Genomic DNA, 9,482 nt, shown 5'->3' on the forward strand with positions numbered 1-9,482 from the left:
TATAATAGATTAGTAATGTTTTCATATGTGCAGAATATTGCATATTTATGCATCCATATGAATATGTCTAGATGCCATGTCCCTTAAGTAGCATATATATATTTAGAACAAATAGATCTGTGCTTCTAAAAAAAACTTCTGAATCCGTTTTTCCTTCCCTTGTATGACTATTCCATGTCTGGAGACAAGTAATCCTGGAGAATCAGCACATATGAATGGACTAAATCACCACTAAGATGGCCACCGGCACCTGCTTTCAGCACACGAGACTGTCTCCAAAAAACGGACTTCTTAAAGATGGCCGCCGCACCCTGTAATAAACCTGCCCGGCGCATGCGCAGTAAAGACTCCCGGACACAGGAAGTGGGGCGGAAATGACGTCAAAGACGTCCCGGACCGGAAGTCCGCATCCAGAGACTTCTTTTAAGTATTTTAATACTTCACAACACTAGTTTTATAAAATAAACATAGCGTTTTACTTGTCCCAGCATACATCTATACAACTAGTACATCAAATATATATTACTAGATCCTGAACCCCTGATAAGGTTAATTACAGGAAGTGAGGTAATTAATCACTTCCTGACCCATAATGGTATATATAGATGATCTGTCCCACATGCATGATACCCCTTGATGAAGTCAGACCAGACGAAATGCGTTGGGTGAATCCTGATACCACTGAATCCTCAGTTAAGCTACTTTTATCCATCTCCATTATTATAATTGCATTTCAAATCGTTTTTATCCCTCATCAATTCCGTGTTTTTTAAACTTTTATTTTTAACATTTGAATTGTATTTTTTTAGTAACCCCATGCTTTTTAATTTTTTTCAAACTTTTTATGTGCTCCATGCAAATTTTAAACTGTTCTCTTGCCAGTTTTATTCTGACGCTTTTTCATTGTTTTGTGCCTAGGGTCCCATCGTGCTAGTGTTTAGCACCTTGGATGTTGCAACCCCATTTCGGCCAGTTATGTGTTTTTATGTCTTTTTATATATAAAACATCTTTCTGTTCATAAATAAACCCCCTTTTTTTAATTAATAATAGCAGTCTTTTTTTTATTCCTCTGCCACCATTGGTCGCTCAGATCTTATCCATCACTTCCAACCTTAATCTTTATCCTGCACTCGTACTAGTGCAGAACTCATTTAAGAGATAGCAGACGCCCTTTATGTTTTTAGGGAGTGGCATATAGAGACCGTTCTTTTGGGGTATTTTTAAGCTGACATACTGTGAAAAACTTGTGTCCACTGCATAGATTTTTTTGGCGCTGTTCGCTCACCCCATACACACCAATTCTTTGTACTATTTCTTACAGTTGCCTTAAACTTTGGCTAGTAGACCAAACACACTATGTTCAGAACCAATGAACGTACAGACAAAAGGAGCAATCTATGTAGCAAAATTTTTCAATGAAATAAGCATACCAGAAGAGGCACCCACATCAGACAACCTTGATGACATGTTTTGGGACATAGAAAGGTTACTCATCAAGGAGATAAAAGCATGGTGGGACATGAAAGGCCTTGAACATTATATCAGTGTGGACAGAGTCCCAAGGGGTCTTCGAATTTTGAAGCAACCCACTTTTGGAACAGATAACCACGCCTTCATGAAAGAATGGGACCGCATTTTACATAATTGTTCAATTAACCTAATGAAATTACTCATCACGGAAAAGAAACGTCTCCTAGAAAGTCTGGAGACGGAAATTAAGGAAACTGAAAAAGGTTTCGAGAGTCACAAGGATAAAGAAGATTTCAGGATCAATGAGAAAGTTTTAAACAAAAAACTGGAGCAAGTAGAGGAAGTAGTCATCAGGAATAAAGAAAAGAAATTTACCAGGGACAAACAAGACTATGAAACCAATAGAGTTAAAAATTGGAGTCGTTTTACCAGGGAAGGACCACAAGAACATAGAGCAAAAAGGGAATATTGGCAAACAGTACCAGAGAAAGGAAGAAGAAGATTTCAGAGCAATGCCGCACAAGAGAGGAAACAACTACGGACCGATAACAGATTTTTGGCCTTGCAAAGATTGGAATCAACAGGAGAGGAGGTTTTTTTATCCCCAGGACCAAGCACACGGGTCAAGGATACGGTAAGAAACACTCTCAAGAACGCAGAGATACTTCCCTCACCTCGAAAAAGAAGGTTTGTAGAAGAAGAGGACGCCGTGGGGGTAGGAGGAAAGAGCAAATACAAAAGACGAAACCTGCAGTACAATTACCCGCATCAAAAGGCATCTTCAACCTATCAAGCCACAATTTAACCGAACACGAGATGTCCCTCCTGAATAAAGGCTTGTCGTATGCACCTACTAAGGGGATGAATAAGTTTGACGTATTTGTGGATCTAAATAAATGTATCAGAAAACTGACCTTAAAACGTCACTTCTTAAGGAAAGAAGATGCCGTAATTCAGAACTACGAACAATCAAAATCAGGCTTGAGACCGACGTCCAAGTTCTACCCTCTGGAGTCCAAGGGAAATAATATAGGGATTTTCTATGACTTGGTGAAAAATGACCTATGTGATGCCGAGATCAAACCTATTAAGGAGAAGAACCTCACAAACGGAGAAAGGCAAGCAATTAAGTTATTGCAGGACAACAAGGGAATCATTATAAAACCTGCTGACAAAGCGGGGGGCTGGTAATTATGGACCGTACGGCGTATGTAGCGGAGGCCGAAAGACTGCTGGGAGATAGGTCCTCATACGCACTACTAACGACGGATCCAAAGGAACGCTTTGTGGAGGAACTGAGAGGGATCCTCCTAAAAGGCCTCCGCAATGGAACACTAACTAAGGAGGAATATCAGTACCTCTTGAATACCAACCCCGTTACCCCCATTTTCTACTTCCTCCCAAAAGTGCACAAGTCACTAACAAATCCACCAGGGAGGCCCATCGTGGCAGGGATTGATTCCCTGACATCCCACCTGTCTGAATATGTGGACATTTTCCTAAGAAAATATGTTGTGGATCTACCCGCCTATCTTAAAGATACAACTTCGGTTCTTAACCTCATGGAACTTCAAGAATGGAAAGACACCTATAGATGGGTCACGATAGATGTACAGTCTCTCTACACGTGCACCCAGCATGAAAAGGGGATCCAGGCATGCAAGTTTTTCTTGGATAAGGACCAACTCATCACGGAGGAGCACCAGAGTTTTATATGCGAACTAATGGATTTTATATTGAAACATAATTATTTTACATTTTTAGATCAATTTTACCTCCAGACATGTGGGACAGCGATGGGTACTATTTTTGCACCGAGTTTCGCCAATCTTTTTATGGGCTTCTGGGAGAACGAACACATATACATGGACCACCCTTTTAAATTAAATATCATATTTTATAAAAGATACATAGATGATATTTTAATTGTATGGGACGGGGATGAATCTTCTTTTAAGTCTTTTTTTAACTACATATCGGAGAATACCATGAATCTGAAAAGGAAAACAATGTTGGAAACCCTATTTAAGGATGAGGGGGAACGCATTGAACTCCTCGATGTAAGCTTAGAAAATATCATGCGTAAATTAGAAGGCACTTTATTAAAAGAAAATCGCATATGGTGGGAAATGGTCACTCTAGAGAAATATGTTGCACATGAAGTAATCCCACGAGGTCTTAAAATGAATAAAAAACCTTCCTTTGATTCAGCGTCAGATTCTTTCAAGGATGAATGGGAAAGAGTAATTAGTGAATGTTCTTTCTCACTAATGAACCTAATCATCAATGAAAGAAGAAGAGAACTCACGCACTTGGACGATGAAATAAAAAAATGTAAAGATCTAATCGTTCCATTTTCAGATTTAGCAGATTATAAGACCCTAGAAGAAAAAATAGAGAAAAATATTAAAAAGAACGAAAAGGCCCTAGTTGAAAGAAAAAATGAGAATTTATAAGGGATAAGAAAGAATCTGAGGAGAATATTGATGAACAACAAGAAACCCCCCAAAAAGTGGAAATTAAAACCCCTGTTAGGCCTACTAATGAAAACAGAGGCAGAGATAAGAGACAACATGGGGATAGAAACAGTCCACCAAGTTCATATAGAGTGGATTATCGAAGATATAGATACGGGAGGGATAGAGAACTCACGTATCCGAGAGAGTTCCACAGAGAAATCCAGATAGGGACAGATTTGGATATAGAGAACAGAGACCCTTTGGATTGAGAAGAGATAGGGATAGGGATCAAATGTATGGAAGAAAGAATGAGAGAGACATAGGTGAGGGAAACTGGCAATGGAGAAGAACACATAGAATGAGAAATAATTCTCCACCCCTGGAGACAAACAATAGATTTGAAGTATTCAATAGGGGTGAGTCCTCACGTTTTTTAGAGAGAGGGAAACAGGATCTAAGATGGAGATAAAACGGAAAACTCATAGGGGCACAAGGGGAGAAAGGGTGAAAAAGAGGAAACAAAAGAAAAAAACTTCTAAAAAAAGGATGAAAAAGGGAATAAAACAAGAGACCCAGGTTGAAACTGAGAACGAAGGTAGGGTTAAAATATTTAATATTAGCTCACACGTCTTAACTAAAGACGAAAGAGGGGTCCTGGAGAAGGGGCTAAAATACGCCCCAACAACCACTATCAATAAGTTTGAAACATTTATTGATATTTCTAAATTTGAACGTAAACTCTACATAAAAAAATTATTTTTGAATAAAGAAAAGGAGAATGTAGAAGAGAATGTTATAGTAGAGAGGACACCCTTCAAGCCTAAATCTATTTTTTTCCCTGCACATGTTAAAGGCACTTTTATTGAAACTTTTTGTGAACTCATCAAGGGAGATCTAAGAGAAATAAAACCGTCAGGGTTAAAATCAAACCTGACATATAAGGAAAGATTAGCATTGAAGGAATTGAAGAAAAACCCCGATCTAGTCATAAAGCCTGCAGATAAGGGTGGGGGGGTAGTGGTGATGAATAAAGACTGGTACATCAAGCAAGTTGAAGAACATGTTAATGATAGAATTACCTACTCCAAACTCAAATCAGATCCAACGGACAGGATAATTTCAGAATTACAAGTTTTGATTAAAAAGTATGAGGACTTGGGAATTCTTGAAGAAAGGGAAGTTAAATTTTTACAAATTTTAAAACCTGTCACACCAGCACTTTTTTTTCTGTTTCCCAAGGTCCACAAAAATACACCCATCCCCCGGGTAGACCCATAGTATCCGGGATTGATTCCGCTACGTCTAATCTATCAGAATATATAGATTTTTTTCTTCAACCACTTGTTTTACAAAATGTTTCCCACCTTAAAGATACAAAAGATTTTTTGCTCTTCCTGTCTACTTTACAATGGGAGGAAAATATGATATTTGTAACTGCGGATGTGAAATCTTTATATTCCATCATTAATCATGAATCAGGATTACAGGCCATAACCACATATTTGAGAGAGCACTTTGGAGGACCATGTTCAGGATTTAATTAAAGAAGGGATTAGGTTCATTTTAACAAATAATTATTTTACTTTTGATGGCAATTTTTATATACAAAAAGTGGGCACAGCCATGGGCACCAGGTTCGCTCCTAGTTATGCCAACATTTTTATGGGTCAATGGGAAGAGGATTTTATCTGGCATAACAACCCATTTGGAGCGAACCTGGTGTCCTGGAAACGTTTTATTGATGATATTTTTTTCATATGGCGAGGTGATCATGATAGCCTGGATCTCTTCTGTTCATATCTTAACGATAATGTTTTAAATATTGAGCTCACTTTTAATATAGATAAGTTGAAGATTGATTTTTTAGATATCTCGGTGTTTGTAGAAAACAATCAGATACATACCAAAACATATACCAAAACAACTGACTCAAGAACATATATTGAATACACTAGTTGTCATCACATTAATTGGCTTAATTCTATTCCCAATGGTCAATTTAAACGTATTAAAAGAAATTGCACTAACGAGGCTATCTATACACAGCAAGCCCATGAATTAAAGACGAGATTTGAAAATTGTGGATACAAGGAGGATATTATAAATGCAGCAATGCAAAAGGCTAGTAGTGTCAAAAGAAATGACCTTTTAAGCACTGGTACTTTGAAACAAACCAAGCAAGAAAAATTTGAGTGGGCATTTATTACGAGCTACAATTCTCAATATAGAATTTTAGAGCGGTCCATCAGGAAAAATTGGAATATATTGAAGAAGGACCCGGTATTGCGCAATAAAATTCCTGAACATCCCACCTTTATTTATAGAAAAGCCCCCAATATAAAAAATAAGTTAGTCAACAGCTATCTTCCACCAATAAGAAGGGAACCAAGGATTGTTACAAAAGGCTTCCATAGATGTGGAATGTGTATAGGCTGTAGGGAGATTAGTAGTGATGGTACGAAAAAACTCGACAGCATTCAGATAAATGGCAAAAAGCTAACTGTCAATGAATTTATGACATGCAACTTGAGCAATATCATCTACTGTATTGAGTGCACGTGCCACCTATTCTATATAGGACGCACTTCCAGAGCCTTGAAGGTCAGGCTCGGGGAGCATTGTAGGAATATAAAGAAGGGACTGGAGACACATGCCCTCTCGTCCCACTTCAAGAAATTTCATAATTGCTCCACGAGAAACATTATCAGATTTGCAGGATTAAAACTGGTTAAGGGCAATCTTCGGCAACGGGATACTGCTTCAAGCTTGGCGAGAAAAGAAATGCAGTTAATTTATGAGTGCAACACATTGCACCCACATGGTTTAAACAGTGACTTTGAACTTAAATGGTTTTTATGATTTATTAGAAACCAGTTAGTGCCATTTGCTTTGGAATTAACCTCAAAGAACAGTTTGAATTATTTTTAAGGGTCTATCAATTTTAATCTGTTCATATATGTTTATGGTTTTATAAAACAAATTTTTAAGAATAACAGTTTATAATCATGGTCTTTGCATTTTTAATGAACCCCATGTCTATGTATTTTATGTATTTATGGGTTTTATGTTTACAGATTAAAAACAGTTTATAAAGGACGTTTATGAAATTGGATTAGTAACGATACACTTTGTTTACATTTTTGGACACTTCCGCTTTAAGAATGGGAAGCAGAAAGGGACAATTATGGTTAACATCGATCGAACGAGACTACACGTCTTCCGAGGGCACTTCCGGCAATAGACTAACGCTGATGACGTGTTTCCGGGAGATCGGGAGCCGCTGGCTGTAGCGGGCGCAATACGCGACTACGCACTTCCGGAAAGAGGAGACGCGATTACAGAAGGATATCCGGAAGCCTCCGGGTTACAGGACACTGTTGGGTGTAGTGGGCGGAGTCGAGTGTGACGTAGTTCCGGCAATAGGGTTAGTGGGAACGGGAGTTTTTTTGATTGGACAATTGTTTTTTAAAAGGAGGAAAAGTTGATTAGAGCAACACACTGCCTTGAAAAAGACCCTAAAGATAGGGGTTGAAACGCGTTGGCGGTAAGGTGTTGCTGATCCCCTGGTTCCTGAAGTTGTTTGGAGAACACTGAACGATACCTGATGCTTTTTCTGGAGCTGCCTACCCGGGTGGACTGACTTCAGATATTTAACAACGCTTGGTTGAGAACTGTTTATCCATCAGTTCTCCACATCATCCGGTAATTGTTTTCAGTCCTCTGGGGACACTTGATGGAACTATAGGGGGAAACTTCTTTTCACTGTCATTATTATATGTGTGTTTTACTAAATTTATGTATTAAATTGACTGTACTACACATGAGATTGTATTTATCTTTGCATATGCTGAGCATGTGAGATCCAGGGCTCTGGAGCAAGGAAGATACTGGTGTACATACAAGGAGCGTAAATATACTTCTTAATATCTTCACCTTTGAGTGATGGTCACACAATTCAAAGGTGGCGCCTTGTTATAGGGTATTCACAACCACACTTCTCTAACCATGAATCTGAAGTTTACAGCCAAGGACAATACGGAGCAGATAGAATTCCTGGATCTGGTACTCTCCCATCGGGGGAAAGAAATCATAACAAAAAATTACATAAAAGAGGTAGACATGAACAGCTACGTCCATTACAGAAGCAACCACCTGAAACGATGGAAGAACAACATCCCCTTCTCACAGTTCAACCGGATTACACGTAATTGTAAGACAGTGGAAGATCGCGATGCCCAACTCTCCATCTACACGGAGAGGTTCAAAGAAAAAGGATATCCCGAGTACATTTTGGAGGAGGCAAACAACAAAACTAAGACACTAGAAAGGAAACAACTACTGGAGTATAAAATTAAGGAGAAGAAAGAGGACGTCACCAGATTTATCACAACATACAATAATAATGAAGGACATATCAAGAAAGCACTGAAATCACACTGGAATATCTTACTGATGGACCCCATTCTAAAGGACTACCTACCGCAGGAACCACAGGTGGTATTCAGAAAATCCCAGAATCTAAAAGACCTCCTTGCACCCAGCATGCTTAGAAACCAGACAACATCGAAAACATCCCTGCCCAAATGTGTGGGTTGTTATAAATGCGGCCATTGTAATATCTGCAGGTACGTACATCCTACCAGAAAGACGTTCAAAAACACAGGGGAAGTTAAGGAGTACAAGCTCAAGCACTTCATCAACTGCAACACATGCTCAGTCATCTATCTCCTAGAGTGTCCATGCAAAATGAAATACGTTGGAAAGACTAAAAGGCCTTTGAAACTCCGCATACAAGAACACATCAGGAACATTAGAAACAAGGTTCAAACACACGCGGTCTCACGACACTTCCTGCAACATCATGATTCAAATCCAGAAGAACTCACATTCAAAGGGATTGAACTAGTTGCACTCGGAGAAAGAGGGGGGGACCTCTCCAACCTCCTATCGAGGCGCGAAATGTACTGGATTTACGAAGTGAAATCACTCCACCCTGATGGATTTAATGAGAATTACGAGATTGCACCATTTTTGTGAACGTAAGCGTATTTTTTCATTTATTTGAAACCGTCGGCACTCTCTCTTCCTTCCTACTATGTCTATGAGCTTTGGGGCACCTAACGGTGTATTCCCAATCTCTGGACACTTCTTCCCGTGCAGTCCAGACCTTAACTACAGCCATACCACACTGGATATGCCCAAACACGCCCGATCTTGGAAGCCAAGCAGTGTTGGCCCGGTTAGTACAGGGATAGGAGACTGCCCAGGAATACCGGGTGCTGTAAGAAACGCAGGTCTGGCAGGGATTTACTCTAACTGCAATTCTGCACATGACGGCGTCACTACTATACAAAGTATGAATCACAGAATTATGTTACGTCAGTGACTTCTTTTATAACACTTTTTTTCTAATATTGCCAGTATTTATCAGCCCAATATCCATACGACACCGGTATGAATATTTTAACCATTGCACCTGTAGGCTATACCTATATAAAACTCCTATGTGTATAATAGATTAGTGATTTTTTCATATGCGCAGAATATCGCAT

At 39.1% G+C, this 9,482-nt stretch overlaps 1 pseudogene; it reads left to right on the top strand.

Moving 5' to 3' along the window:
- The first annotated feature begins 9,100 nt into the window (after window positions 1-9,100).
- LOC135052636 (5S ribosomal RNA) lies at window positions 9,101-9,218 on the top strand (annotated as a pseudogene).
- Window positions 9,219-9,482: the final 264 nt, after the last annotated feature.

This window comes from Pseudophryne corroboree, chromosome 2 (assembly GCF_028390025.1).
Source record: "Pseudophryne corroboree isolate aPseCor3 chromosome 2, aPseCor3.hap2, whole genome shotgun sequence".
Lineage (NCBI taxonomy): Eukaryota > Metazoa > Chordata > Amphibia > Anura > Myobatrachidae > Pseudophryne > Pseudophryne corroboree.